The sequence below is a fragment of the Anomaloglossus baeobatrachus genome, chromosome 6, assembly GCF_048569485.1.
Source record: "Anomaloglossus baeobatrachus isolate aAnoBae1 chromosome 6, aAnoBae1.hap1, whole genome shotgun sequence".
In the NCBI taxonomy this organism is placed as follows: Eukaryota; Metazoa; Chordata; class Amphibia; order Anura; family Aromobatidae; genus Anomaloglossus; species Anomaloglossus baeobatrachus.
The window spans coordinates 547,232,370-547,247,623 of record NC_134358.1 but is presented as its reverse complement, the minus strand read 5'-3'; the positions used below and the strand labels follow the sequence as shown (position 1 = coordinate 547,247,623).

At 52.9% G+C, this 15,254-nt stretch overlaps 1 protein-coding gene across 3 annotated transcripts in view; it reads left to right on the top strand.

Annotated features, from left to right (window-relative positions):
- KRIT1 (KRIT1 ankyrin repeat containing) overlaps positions 1-15,254 on the top strand; it is a 68,132-nt gene that overhangs the window by 19,513 nt on the left and 33,365 nt on the right. The window lies entirely within an intron of this gene.

Here is a 15,254-nt window from a genome sequence, read left to right as displayed (position 1 = left end):
GAGGAACTATGAGCAATCTCAAGGCTACAAGTCCATCTCCAAAGACCTGAAAGTTCCTGTGTCTACGGTGCGCAGTGTCATCAAGAAGTGTAAAGCCCATGGCATTGTGGGTAACCTCCCTAGATGTGGAAGGAAAAGAAAAATTGACGAGAGATTTCAACGCAAGATTGTGCGGATGGTGGATAAAGAACCTCGACTAACATCCAAACAAGTTCAAGCTGCCCTGCAGTCCGAGGGTACAACAGTGTCAACCCGTACTATCCGTCGACGTCTGAATAAAAAGGGACTGTATGGTAGGATACCCAGGAAGACCCCACTTCTTACACCGAGACATAAAAAAGCCAGGCTGGAGTTTGCCAAAACATACCTGAGAAAGCCTAAAACGTTTTGGAAGAATGTTCTCTGGTCAGGTGAGACAAAAGTAGAGCTTTTTGGGAAAAGCCATCAACATAGAGCTTACAGGAAAAAAAAAAGAGGCATTCAAAGAAAAGAACACGGTCCCTACAGTCAAACATGGCGGAGGTTCCCTGATGTTTTGGGGTTGCTTTGCTGCCTCTGGCACTGGACTGCTTGACCGTGTGCATGGCATTATGGAGTCTGAAGACTACCAACAAATTTTGCAGCATAATGTTGGGCCCAGTGTGAGAAAGCTGGGTCTCCCTCGGAGGTCATGGGTCTTCCAGCAGGACAATGACCCAAAACACACTACAAAAAGCACTAGAAAATGGTTTGATAGAAAGCACTGGAGACTACTAAAGTGGCCAGCAATGAGTCCAGACCTGAATCCCATAGAACACCTGTGGAGAGATCTCAAAATGGCAGTTTGGAGAATGCCCCCTTCACATCTCAGGGACCTGGAGCAGTTTGCCAAAGAAGAATGGTCTAAAATCCCAGCAGAGCATTGTAAGAAACTCATTGATGGTTACCGGAAGCGGTTGTTCGCAGTTATTTTGGCTAAAGGTTGTGCAACCAAGTATAAGGCTAAGGGTGCCAATACTTTTGTCTGGCCCATTTTTGGAGTTTTGTGTGAAATGATCAATGATTTGATTTTTGTTTCATTCTCTTTTGTGTTTTTTCATTGCAAGCAAAATAAATGAAGATAATAATACCAAAGAATTTGTGATTGCATCATTGTTTATTATTATTACTAGCTGTAGTACCCGGCGTTGCCCGGGAGAGTAACTGTCTCTTTGTCTCTCTCCCAGTCTGTCTGTGTCTGTCTGTCTATCTCTGGCTGTGTGTTTGTCTCTGTGTGTGTCTGTGTGTGTGTGTGGCTCTGGCTGTGTGTCTGTCTCTTTCCCCGGTCTGTCTGTTTGTGTCTATCTCTCTGTCTGTCTCTGTATCAGTCTCTCTGTCTGTATCTCTGTTTCTGTCTGTCTCATTCCAGGTCTGTCTCTGTCCCCGCTCTGTCTCTTTTCCCGCTCTGTCTCTTTTCCCGCTCTGTCTCTTTTCCCGCTCTGTCTCTTTTCCCGCTCTGTCTCTTTTCCCGCTCTGTCTCTTTTCCCACTCTGTCTCTTTGCCCCTCTGTCTGTCTCTTTGACTGTGTGTGTCTCTCTCTCTCTCTGTCTGTCTCTTTCCCTGTTTTCCTCTTTCTCTGTCTCTTTCCCTGTTTGCCTCTTTCTCTGTCTCTTTCCCTGTTTGCCTCTTTCTCTGTCTGTGCTTATGTCTGTCTCTCTCTCTGTCTGTCTGTCTCTATCTTTCTCTCCACTGACATCTTATTACCTCACACATAAGCTTCTTATACTAACAATTTATTTTCTTCCTATAGCAACCACTCACAGCTACTATTAATAAGCTGTAGCTCTTATCTGCATTGACTTTAATGGAAACCAGTGTTTTGGAGAGTTACTGTAAAGCACGGGTTTACATTTTCTTGTCAAATATAGTCTATGACGTTGCCTGAGTCACATGGAGTGTCTGTGCAAAATTTCGTGATTGTAAATGCGACAGTGCAAATTCCTTTAGCGGACATACACACACATGCATACATATATACACTCAGCTTTATATATTAGATAATTATTATTGTTGTTGTTGTTGTTAATATTATTTAAGCCCTGAAAACAACTAAGAAATTTATATTTAAAAAAAAAAATAATAAAATTGGTTAGTGTCGCTGTTTGTTTGTTTTTTTTTTTGCTGAACAGCATTTGCCGTGCGGGTTAAATTATTTTAGATCTTGACAGATTAAAGTTTTGTCTAATTTTTTATTTTTTCTTTATCGTTCCTTTGGGAGACCCAGACCATGGGTGTTTAGCTTCTGCCTCCGGAGGACACACAAAGTACTACACTTAAAAGTGTAGCTCCTCCCTCTGAGCTTATACACCCCCTGGTGAGCCAGTCGTAGCCAGTTTACTGCTTTGTGTCAGGAGGCATACATCCACACATGCATTCTCATCTGATTTGTTTGACTTTTGGAAAGAGTTTGAAGAAAAGCGGGTCCATGTCTGGACTCCCGGCATGTCCCTTCTCACCCCACTGTGTCGGCGGTGTTGTTAAGGTTGATTTACAAGGCTGCAGCCTTACATGCCGCGCTTCTTCACCATCCCTCCTGGGCTCTGGCTTGAAGTGGGAGCCAGCACGGTCTCCATGCCTGGCAGGAGTCCGGTCTCCATCCACAGCCCCTTGAGGATTCTGTTGGACCGGAGAACTCATCCCCAGGGACATGGCCCTGCGTCTCAGCAGCTAAGTACCTGAGACGTTTATGTTGGGGGTCCCGGTTCTTTATTGTAAGGGGAGAGTATGCTGTATGTGATTGTTTTAACTTTTCCGGCGGGTTCTCTAGCTTTTGCCTGAGAACCACGTCGATGGTGCCTGCTTGTCGGCCTCGCCGCTTAAATTTAGGCCCCGGCTTCGCCGGAGGCCTAGTTTCATTTTCCTGCCCTCGCATGTCACTCATGCAGAGGGACAGGTTCGGCTCCTCTCGGCGGCCGTTCTACACAGGGGAGGGACACTCCCCACTGCTGGGGCGTCCCTCCTTCCCTGCAGGTCTCTATAGCCCTCCAGTTCCCGCTCTTTTATAGGAACGCCCTCTTCTCAGGCAGAGTTCACTCTGCTCTGGGACATCCTGCACTCTGCATCTCTGCTGAGGTGCTGCGACTCGGGGACCGGGCTTCGGGATCTGGAGGGCACACAACACCGTGCTCAGCGGTCTGGTAAGCCACAGCCGGTCTCCGGTTGTGGACCTCTGTATATTCTCCTTGGGGTTCATTCTCTGCAAAGCCCCCACTCCAGCAGCATGTCTCACACAAGGAGCAAAGCTCCAAAGCTTTATGCTGCATGCACTGCATGTAAGCTCCTGCTGCCTGAGCCGAGCACCTATCCACATTGTGATGTCTGCTCTAACTTGGCGGTGCCACAGCCTGGAGTCTCACCCCACAGTGGCCTCTCAGTGGCCTCTCAGGCTGCTCCTGCTCCTGTGATTGAACCCCCGGCCTGGGTAGAGTCCTTTTCTAGGTCCATATCCCAGTCATTTGCTGAGTCCATGGGACTTTTGTCCAGGACTTTGATGAATATGCATCAGCCCCTCACAGGGTGCCTCTAATACTCTTGACAGAGGACTCCTATCCTCTGACCTCCGTCCATCGGAGCTCACGGAGGATTCATCATCTGATCCCAGACCCCGTCCTTCTAAGAGAAGGCGCAGGGTTTCCTCCCCCTCCCCATCCCACGGCTCTGTCTCAAGAGCTGACTCTCAAGATGAGGAGGATGCCCTCACGGGTGGCTCGGAGGCTATGTATCCCATCGATTTCTCTGAGGCTGACTCAGATCTTAGTGATTTGATTGCTTCTATTAATTCTGTGCTGGATCTCAATCCGCCAGTGTCAGAGGAGCAACTCTCTTTGGCAAAAAAACATCAGTTTACCTCGCCTAAGAGAGTGAAGAGTGTGTTCTTTAACCACTCCAGTTTTCAGACCGCTGTGACCAAACCCAGGGCCTGCCCTGACAAACGCTTTCCAAAGTGTGGTTCTGATGACCGGTTTCCATTTCCACCTGAGGTGGTCAAGGAGTGGTCTCACTCCCCAAAGGTAGACCCTCCGGTGTCTAGGCTATCAGCCCGGACCGTTGTGTCGGTGGCTGACGGCACCTCACTTAAGGATTCCACTGACCGTCAGATTGACCTTCTGGCCAAATCTGTGTATGAAGCTGCGGGGGCCGCGTTTTCCCCGACTTTTGCAGCAGTGTGGGCTCTCAAAGCCATCTCTGCTTCTCTAGAGGAGATGCATTCCCTCACCAAGGAATCTATGCCTGAGATGGTTACCTTAACTGCTCAGGCTTCAGCTTTTTCATCCTATGCCATGTCTGCCATGCTAGAGGCTGCTCACCGCACTGCGGTGGCTTCAGCTAATTCTCTTGTTATCCGCAGGATTTTGTGGCTTCGAGAGTGGAAGGCAGATGCTTCTTCCAAGAAGTTTCTTGCTGGGCTCCCTTTTGCTGGTTCACGGCTGTTTGGTGAACAGCTGGATGAAATCATTAAAGAAACTACTGGCGGGAAGAGTACTTCCCATGCCACAAACCAAGACCAGGAAACCCGCCCAGGGTAGGAATTAATCGAGGTTTCGTTCCTTTCGTTCCTCCAACTGGTCATCCTCTAAGCCTTCCGCCTCGTCCGCTAACTCAGCCAAGGATCAGAAATCCAACTGGCGCCCAAAAGCGCGTCCGCAGAAGACCGCAGGAGGTTCTGCCACTAAGGCAGCTTCCTCATGACTCTCGGCCCGCTCCAGCCACGTCCTTAGTCGGTGGCAGGCTCTCCCACTTTGGCGACGCTTGGTTAAAGCAAGTCTCCGATCAGTGGGTGAGAGACATCATATCTCACGGCTACAGGATAGAATTCTCTTCCAGCCATCCAAACAGATTTTTTCTCTCAACTCCCCCCTGCTCCAAGGCCGCCGCCTTCTCGCAGGCCGTGGCGTCCTTGCAGGCAAACGGAGTGATTGTCCCAGTTCCCGCTCAGGAACGGTTCAGAGGTTTTTACTCAAATCTCTTTCTAGTTCCAAAAAAGGACGGTACCTTCCGGCCCATCCTGGATCACAAGCTTCCCAACAAGCATGTCCGGGTGCGGCATTTTCGCATGGAGTCTCTGCGATCAGTCATTGCCTCTATGACCCAAGGGGAGTTCCTGGCGTCCATCGACATCAGAGATGCCTATCTACATGTGCCAATCGCAGTGTCACATCAGCGTTGGTTACGTTTTGCGATAGGAGAGGATCATTTCCAATTCGTGGCTCTCCCCTTCGGGTTAGCCACGGCCCCTCGGGTATTCACCAAGGTCATGGCGGCAGTGATTGCGGTCCTGCACCTCCAGGGGTTAGCAGTGCTTCCTTATCTGGACGACCTTCTGGTCAAGGGTACATCCAGCGCAGACTGTCAGCGGAGTGTTTCGCTCACTCTCGCCACCCTAGCCCAATTCGGGTGGATTGTCAATCTTCCCAAATCCACTCTGACTCCGACCCAGAGTCTCACGTACCTAGGGATGCAGTTCGAGACTTTGCTGGCACTTGTGAAGTTGCCCTTAGACAAACAGCTGTCACTCCGGTTGGCAGTGCGCTCTCTCCTGAGGCCCCGCCGTTATACCCTCAGGCGTCTGATGCAGGTACTGGGTCAAATGGTGGCCTCCATGGAGGCGGTTCCCTTTGCCCAGTTCCATCTGCGTCCTCTGCAGCTGGACATTCTCCGCTGTTGGGACAAGCGGCCTTCCTCCTTACAGAGGTTAGTGGCTCTGTCGCCACGGACCAGGAGCTCTCTTCAGTGGTGGCTTCGACCCCTCTCCCTGTCCCAAGGGCGCTCCTTCCTGACTCCGTCCTGGGTGATTCTCACCACGGATGCCAGCCTATCCGGCTGGGGAGCGGTACATCTCCACCACAGAGCACAGGGCACTTGGACTCCGTCCAAGTCAGCCCTTTCAATCAATGTGCTGGAAACCAGAGCTGTGCTTCTAGCTCTCCTAGCCTTTCACCACCTGTTGGCGGGCAGGCACATTCGAGTCCAGTCAGACAACGCGACAGCGGTTGCCTACATCAATCACCAAGGCGGGACACGCAGCCGCCTGGCAATGTTGGAGATCCAACGCATTCTTCATTGGGCGGAGGACTCCAAGTCCACCATATCCGCAGTCCACATCCCTGGCGTAGAAAACTGGGAGGCAGATTATCTCAACCGTCAATCCGTGGATGGTGGCGAGTGGTCCCTGCACCCGGCAGTGTTTCAGTCAATCTGCCGCAAGTGGGGCACTCCGGACGTGGACCTAATGGCATCCCGTCACAACAACAAGGTTCCGGTTTACGTGGCTCGTTCCCACGATCCTCAGGCCTTCGCCGCGGACGCTCTGGTTCAAGACTGGTCCCAGTTTCGTCTGTCCTACGTGTTTCCCCCTCTAGCGCTCTTGCCCAGAGTCCTGCGCAAGATCAGAATGGTGGGCTGTCGAGTCATCCTCACCGGACTGACCCAGGCGAGCTTGGTATCCGGACCTGCTCCAACTGTCCGTGGACATGCCGTGGCATCTTCCGGACCGTCCAGACCTGCTCTCGCAAGGTCCGTTTTTCCGCCCGAATTCTGCGGCACTCAAATTGACGGCGTGGCTCTTGAGTCCTGGATTTTGACGGCTTCTGGTATTCCTCCTGAAGTCATCTCCACTATGACTCGGGCCCGTAAGTCTTCCTCTGCTAAGATCTATCACAGGACTTGGAAAATTTTCCTGTCCTGGTGTCGCTCTTCCGGCCATTCTCCTTGGCCATTCTCGTTGCCGACGCTTCTGTCTTTTTTACAGTCCGGTCTGCAGCTAGGACTGTCCCTCAACTCTCTCAAGGGACAAGTCTCAGCTCTATCAGTGCTGTTCCAGCGGCGTCTCGCCCGGCTGGCTCAGGTCCGCACCTTCATGCAAGGTGCGTCTCACATCACTCCGCCTTATCGGCGGCCCTTGGATCCCTGGGACCTTAACTTGGTCCTCACGGTATTGGAGAAACCCCCTTTCGAGCCCCTTAGGGAGGTTTCTTTGTATCGTCTTTCTCAAAAGGTGGCCTTTCTAGTTGCCATAACTTCTCTCAGGAGAGTCTCTTATTTGGCTGCGCTCTCCTCGGAGTCACCTTTTTTGGTTTTTCACCAAGACAAGGTAGTTCTCCGTCCGACCCCGGACTTTCTTCCTAAGGTGGTCTCTCCCTTCCACCTTAACCAGGATATTTCCTTGCCTTCCTTCTGTCCGGCCCCTGTTCAGCGCTTTGAGAAAGCGCTGCATACTCTAGATCTGGTGCGTGCTCTCCGGATCTATGTGTCTCGCACCGCTGCGCTTAGGCGGTGCACCTCTCTTTTTGTGCTAACCACAGGGCGGTGCAAGGGTCTCTCTGCTTCTAAGCCGACCTTGGCCCGTTGGATTAGATCGACCATTTCGGACACCTACCAGAGTACTCAGGTGCCTCCCCCGCCGGGGATCAAAGCACACTCGACCAGAGCTGTCGGTGCCTCTTGGACTTTTAGGCACCAGGCTACGGCTCAACAAGTCTGTCAGTCTGGTTGTTTGGATCCCTCGTTTTGAGGATTAAAGAGTAAATTGGTAGGTTGACTCTGTACGTATTGGGTATTGATTAACCTAAAAAAAGTTGCAACTTGCATCAGACATGATTGGTGGTGGTGTGACAGGAAATGTGAATTATAATCAAAGGTGATACTACCACATGTTACAGCGTTGTTTTCTTTGTGTATTATTGCCAATGATACCTGAATTTCTCCTTTTTGTAATGTAACTTTCTACAATAAAAAATTGATTGGATTAAAAAAAAACCAAGTCTGTCAGGCTGCCACTTGGACTAGCCTGCATACCTTTTCGAAGCACTACCAAGTGCATGCTCATGCTTCGGCAGATGCGAGCTTGGGCAGACGCATCCTTCAGGCGGCTGTCGCCCACTTGTGAAGTTAGGCTCCGCCTACTTCTTAGTTTTTTCTGTTTATTCCCACCCAGGGACAGCTTTGGAACGTCCCATGGTCTGGGTCTCCCAAAGGAACGATAAAGAAAAAGAGAATTTTGTTACTTACCGTAAATTCTTTTTCTTATAGTTCCGTATTGGGAGACCCAGCTCCCTCCCTGTTGCCTGTTGGCAATTTTCTTGTTCCGTGTGTTATCACCGGCTGTTGTCGTGGACAGAGTCTCCGGTTGTTCCGGTTCTTACTCGGTTCTACTTGTGGGTGGCTATTCTCCTTCAGCTTTTGCACTAAACTGGCTAGGACTGGCTACCAGGGGGTGTATAAGCTCAGAGGGAGGAGCTACACTTTTAAGTGTAGTACTTTGTGTGTCCTCCGGAGGCAGAAGCTAAACACCCATGGTCTGGATCTCCCAATACGGAACTATAAGAAAAAGAATTTACGGTAAGTAACAAAATTCACTTTTTTTTTGTTTTATAAGGCAATTTTCTTTATCGTTCCTATGGGAGACCCAGACAATGGGTGTATAGCTTCTGCCTCCGGAGGACACACAAAGTACTACACTCAAAAGTGTAGCTCCTCCCTGAGCTTATACTCCCCCTGGAGAACCAGATCTAGCCAGTTTATCGCTTTGTGTTCAGGAGGCATACATCCACACATGCATTCTCATCTGATTTTTGATTTTTGGAAAGAGTTTGAAGAAAAGCGGGTCCAAGTCTGGACCCCCGGCATGTCCCTTCTCACCCCACTGTGTCGGCGGTGCTGTTAAGGTTGATTCCAAGGCTGGAGCCTTACATGCCGTGCTCCTTCACCATCCCTCCTGGGCTCTGGCTTGAAGTGGGAGCCAGCACGGTTCTCCATTCTTGGCAGGAGACCGGTCTCCATCCGCAGCCCTTCAGGATCCTGCTGGACCGGAGCACTCATCCCCAGGGACTTGGAACCCTACGTCTCAGCAAGCTAAGTACCTGAGACGTTTATATATTGGGGGTCCCTGTACTTTATTGTTGTGGGAGAGTGTGCTGAGTGTGTTTTATGACATTTCCGGCGGGTTCTCTGGCTGTCGCCTGAGAACCGCGCCGATGGTGCCTGCGCGCCGGCCGCACCGCTCAAATTTAGGCCCCGGCTTCGCCGGAGGCCTGGTTTCGGTTTCACTGCCCTCGCATGTCATTCATGCAGAGAGACAGCGCGGCTCCGCCCAGCGGCCGTTCTGCACAGGGGAGGGACACTCCTCACTGAGTACATGTCTCCTCCCCTGCAAGTCTCTATGGCCCTCCAGATCCCGCTCCCAGAGTAAGTCCCGCCCCCTCTCTTCGCTCCGGCGGCCATTTTCTCAGCGTTTTCTCTGCGATCAGCACTGGTCTGCAGCATCCCTGCTGAGGTGCTTGGGGGTCCGGGCTTCGGGATCTGGAGGGCACACAACACCGCTCCAGCGGTCTGGTAAGCCACAACCTCTGGTTGTGGACCTCTGTATATACTCTCTGGGGGTCATTCTAGAGCCCCCACTTCAGCAGCATGTCTCACACGAGGAGCAAGGCTCCAAAGCTGTATTCAGTATGCACTGCATGTAAGCTCCTACTGCCTGAACCGAGCACCTATCCACATTGTGATGCCTGCTCTAACCTGGCGGTGCCTCAGCCTGGAATCGCATCCCCAGTGGTCTCTCAGGCTGCTCCGGCTCCTGTGGCTGAACCCCCGGCTTGGGTAGAATCCTTTTCTAGGTCTATCTCCCAGTCTTTTGCCGACTCCATGGGACTTCTGTCCAGGACTTTGCTGAACATGCATCAGCCCCCTTCACAGGGTGCCTCTGCTGCTAGGGCTCTCTCAGGACCGGAGCTCACAGAGGATTCATCATCTGGTCCCAGACCCCGTCCGTCTAAGAGGAGACGCAGGGTTCCCTCTCCTTCCTCATCCCGCGGCTCTGTTTCAGAAGCTGACTCGCAGGACGAGGAGGATGCCTTTACAGGGGGCTCGGAGGCTAACTCCATGTGCCCCATTGATCTGTCTGAAAGTGACTCAGATGTTAGTGACTTGATTGCTTCTATTAATTCTGTACTGCAGGGGTGGGGAACCTCCGGCCCGCGGGCCGTATACGGCCCGTGACGACTTTTTATGCGGCCCCCAGGCACATTCCCAGGGACCGCTGTGCTCTGGCAGCAGCCGCGCTTTTCCCGGCTGACGGCCCTTTAAATCTCACTGCCTGATGCCTTGAGGGTAGATGCTAGAATGTACGGGCTCTATCCAGATCCTGACTTCCAGGACCTGACTGCAGCCCATACATTCTAGGCTTAACCCCGGCCTGTGCTAGTGTGCTCTGGTGGGCGGGGTAAGCAGCACGCTGCGATATGTCACAGAAGAGCTGCAGCAGATTTACCAGCCTCCCGGACCTGCTGTGTGTGTGACTCCTCCTTCCCCTCACTGTGAGTACGCAACCCATCGCTGCCGCCCCCCCCCCGCTAAGTGCTGTGTACTCCCTCGTGCTGTGTGTACCCCTCAATGCTGTGTACCCTTAATGCTGTGTACCCCCCAGTACTGTGTACCCCCCAGTACTGTGTGTACCCCCCAATACTGTGTGTACCTCCCAGTGCTGTGTGTATCCCCTAATGCTGTGTGTATCCCCTAATGCTGTGTGTACCCCCCAGTGTTGTGTGTACCCCTCCAGTGCTGTGTGTACCCCTCCAGTGCTGTGTGTACCCCCCAGTGCTGTGTGTACCCCCCAGTGCTGTGTGTACCCCCTAATGCTGTGTGTACCCCCTAATGCTGTGTGTACCCCCTAATGCTGTGTGTACCCCCTAATGCAGTGTGTACCCCCTAATGTTGAGTACACCCCTAGTACAGTGTGTACCCCCTAGTACTGTGTGTGCTCCACTAGTGCTGTCTGTACCCCTTGGGTGATGTCTATGCCCCCCCAGTGCTGTCCGCACCACCTAATGCTGTCCATGCTGCCACCAGTGCTGTCCATGCCACGGTCAGTGCTGTCTGTGCCCCCTTATGCTGTCCGTGCTCCCCAGTGCTGTGTGCCACCCCTCAGTACTATGTACCCCCCAGTGCTCTGAACTTGCTACTGCTGTCTGTGCCCTCCTGTTGATGTCTATGCTCCCCCAGACTTCTGTGTCTCCCTAGTGATGCCACCTAGTGCAGTCCGTGCAGCCACCTAGTGCAGTCCGTGCAGCCACCTAGTGCAGTCCGTGCAGCCACCTAGTGCAGTCCGTGCAGCCACCTAGTGCAGTCCGTGCAGCCACCTAGTGCTGTCTGTGCCACAGCCAAGGCTGTCCATGCCCCCCTACTGATATATATGCCCCAGCCCCTCCTGTGATGTGTACTCCCAGTGTCTCCTGTAATTTATGCACCCCAGCCCCTCCTGTGATCTATATGCCCCCAGCATCTCCAGACCGAGACAAACCTAGAAAAGCAGCTGTGAGAAACAAGATGATCAATATCACCGAACATCACAGTCGCACCAAACAGAAGCAGCTCCTGCCTCCACAGTAGGGGTGAGTTAATTAATCGTTTGACCAAATATAGCTGGGTTATTTTTCAAGTTGATAATGTTGTGCGGCCCCCAAAGGTTAGTAGGAAATTCCAAATGGCCCCCGGCAGTAAAAAGGTTCCCCACCCCTGCTGTACTGGATCTCAATCCGCCAGTATCAGAGGAACAACCCTCTCTGGCAGAAAAGCACCAGTTTACCTCGCCTAAGAGGACAAAGAGTGTGTTCTTTAACCACTCCAGTTTTCAGGCCGCTGTGACCAAGCCTAGGGCCTGTCCTGACAAACGCTTCCCAAAGCGTGGTTCTGATGACCGTTTTCCCTTTCCACCTGAGGTGGTCAAGGAGTGGGCTCATTCACCAAAGGTAGACCCCCCGGTGTCTAGACTCTCAGCCCGGACCGTTGTATCGGTGGCTGATGGCACCTCTCTTAAGGATTCCACTGACCGCCATGTTGACCTTCTGGCCAAATCTGTATATGAGGCGGCAGGGGCCTCGTTCTCCCTGACTTTTGCAGCAGTGTGGGCTCTCAAAGCCATCTCTGCTTCTCTAGAGGAGATGCATTCCCTCGCCAGGGAATCTATGCTCGAAATGGTTACCTTAAGTTCCCAAGCTTCAGCTTTTTCATCCTATGCCATGTCTGCCATGCTGGAGGCTTCTCACCGCACTGCGGTGGCTTCCGCTAATTACCTCGCTATCCGCAGGATCTTGTGTCTTCGAGAGTGGAAGGCAGATGCTTCTTCAAAGAAGTACCTTGCTGGACTCCCTTTTGCTGGGTCCCAGCTGTTCGGTGAACAGCTGGATGAAATTATTAAGGAAGCTACTGGCGGGAAGAGTACTTCCATGCCACAAACCAAAACCAGGAAACCTGTCCAGGGTAGGAATCAGTCGAGGTTTCGTTCCTTTTGTTCCTCCAACTGGTCGTCCTCTAAGCCCTCGGCCTCGTCCACTAACTCAGCCAAGGACCAAAAATCCAACTGGCGCACAAAAGCGCGTCCACAGAAGACCGCAGGAGCTGCTGCCACTAAGGCAGCCTCCTCTTGACTATCTGTCCGCGCCAGCAACGTCCTTAGTCGGTGGCAGGCTCTCCCACTTTGGCGACGCATGGTTTCAACACGTCTCCGATCATTGGGTGCGGGATATCATCTCCCACGGCTACAGGATAGAATTCTTTTCCAGCCCGCCAAACAGATTTTTTCTGTCAACTCCCCCCTGCTCCAAGGCCGCCGCCTTCTCTCAGGCCGTGGCATCCTTGCAGGCCAACGGAGTAATTGTACCGGTTCCCGCCCGGGAACGGTTCAGAGGTTTCTACTCGAATCTCTTCCTAGTCCCCAAAAAGGACGGTTCCTTCCAGCCCATCCTGGATCTCAAGCTTCTCAACAAGCATGTTCAGGTGCGGCATTTTCGCATGGAGTCTCTGCGGTCAGTCATTGCCTCAATGGCCCAAGGGGATTTCCTGGCATCCATCGACATCAGAGATGCCTATCTGCATGTGCCAATTGCAGTTTCACACCAGAGTTGGCTACGTTTTGCAATCGGAGAGGAACATTTCCAATTCGTGGCTCTCCCCTTCGGGTTAGCCACGGCCCCTCGGGTATTCACCAAGGTCATGGCAGCAGTGGTTGCGGTTCTGCACCTCCAGGGGTTGGCAGTGATTCCTTACCTGGACGACCTTCTAGTCAAGGCTTCATCCAGCGCAGACTGTCAGCGGAGTGTCGCGCTCACTCTCGCCACTCTAGCCCAATTCGGGTGGCTTGTCAATCTGCCCAAATCCACTCTGACTCCGACTCAGAGGCTCACGTACCTAGGGATGCAGTTCGAGACTCTGCCGGCACTTGTTAAGTTGCCCTTAATCAAACAGCAGTCCCTCCAACTGGCGGTGCGCTCTCTGCTGAGGCCCCGGCGTTATTCCATCAGGCACCTGATGCAGGTGCTGGGTCAGATGGTGGCGTCAATGGAGGCTGTTCCCTTTGCCCAGTTCCATCTGCGTCCACTGCAGCTGGACATTCTCCGCTGTTGGGACAAGCGGCCTTCCTCCTTGCACAGGTTAGTGGCTCTGTCGCCACAGACCAGGAGCTCTCTTCAGTGGTGGCTTCGGCCCCTCTCTCTGTCTCAGGGGCGCTCCTTCCTGGCCCCGTCCTGGGTGATCCTCACCACGGATGCCAGTCTATCCGGCTGGGGAGCGGTATGTCTCCACCACCGAGCGCAGGGCACTTGGACTCTGTCCGAGTCAGCCCTCTCGATCAATGTGCTGGAAACCAGAGCCGTGCTTCTGGCTCTCCTAGCTTTTCACCACCTATTGGCGGGCAAGCACATCCGAGTCCAGTCGGACAACGCGACAGCGGTTGCCTACATCAATCACCAAGGCGGGACACGCAGCCGCCTGGCAATGTTGGAGGTACAACGCATCCTTCAATGGACGGAGGACTACAAGTCCACCATATCCGCAGTCCACATCCCAGGCGTGGAAAACTGGGAGGCAGATTATCTCAGCCGTCAAACCGTGGACAGTGGCGAGTGGTTCCTGCATCCGGCAGTGTTTCAGTCAATCTGCCGCAAGTGGGGCACTCCGGACGTGGACCTAATGGCATCCCGTCACAACAACAAGGTTCCGGTTTACGTGGATCGCTCCCACGATCCTCAGGCATTCGCCGCGGACGCTCTGGTTCAAGACTGGTCCCAGTTTTGTCTGTCCTACGTGTTTCCCCCTCTAGCTCTCTTGCCCAGAGTTCTGCGCAAGATCAGAATGGAGGGCCGTCGAGTCATCCTCATTGCTCCGGACTGGCCCAGGCAAGCTTGGTACCCAGACCTGCTCCATCTGTCCGTAGAGGTGCCGTGGCATCTTCCGGACCGTCCAGACCTTCTCTCACAAGGTCCGTTTTTCCGCCAGAATTCTGCGGCTCTCAGATTGACGGCGTGGCTCTTGAGTCCTGGATCTTGACGGCTTCTGGTATCCCCCCTGAGGTCATCTCCACTATGACTCGGGCCCGTAAGTCTTCCTCTGCCAAGATCTATCACAGGACTTGGAAAATTTTCCTGTCCTGGTGTCGCTCTTCCGGCCATCCTCCTTGGCGTTTTTCCTTGCCGACCCTTCTGTCCTTTCTACAGTCCGGTCTGCAGCTGGGACTGTCCCTCAACTCTCTCAAGGGACAAGTCTCGGCTCTGTCAGTGCTGTTCCAGCGGCGTATCGCCCGGCTGGCTCAGGTCCGCACCTTCTTGCAGGGCGCGTCTCACATCATTCCGCCTTACCGGCGGCCCTTGGATCCCTGGGACCTCAATTTGGTTCTCACGGTTTTGCAGAAACCCCCCTTTGAGCCTCTTAGGGAGGTTTCTTTGTTTCGTCTTTCACAGAAAGTGGTCTTTCTAATGGCCATAACTTCCCTCAGGAGAGTCTCTGATTTGGCTGCGCTCTCTTCGGAGTCACCTTTTTTGGTTTTTCATCAAGACAAGGTGGTTCTCCGTCCGACTCCGGACTTTCTTCCTAAGGTGGTCTCTCCTTTCCACGTTAACCAGGACATTACCCTACCTTCCTTTTGTCCGGCTCCTGTTCATCGCTTTGAAAAAGCGTTGCATACTCTGGATCTGGTGCGTGCTCTCCGGATCTATGTGTCTCGCACCGCTGCTCTTAGGCGGTGCACCTCTCTTTTTGTGCTAACCACAGGTCGGCGCAAGGGCCTCCCTGCTTCTAAGCCGACCTTAGCCCGTTGGATTAGGTCGACCATTTCGGATGCCTACCAGTGTTCTCAGGTGCCTCCCCCGCCGGGGATCAAGGCACACTCGACCATAGCTCTCGGTGCCTCTTGGGTTTTCAGGCACCAGGCTACGGCCCAGCAAGTCTGTCAGGCTGCCACTTGGACTAGC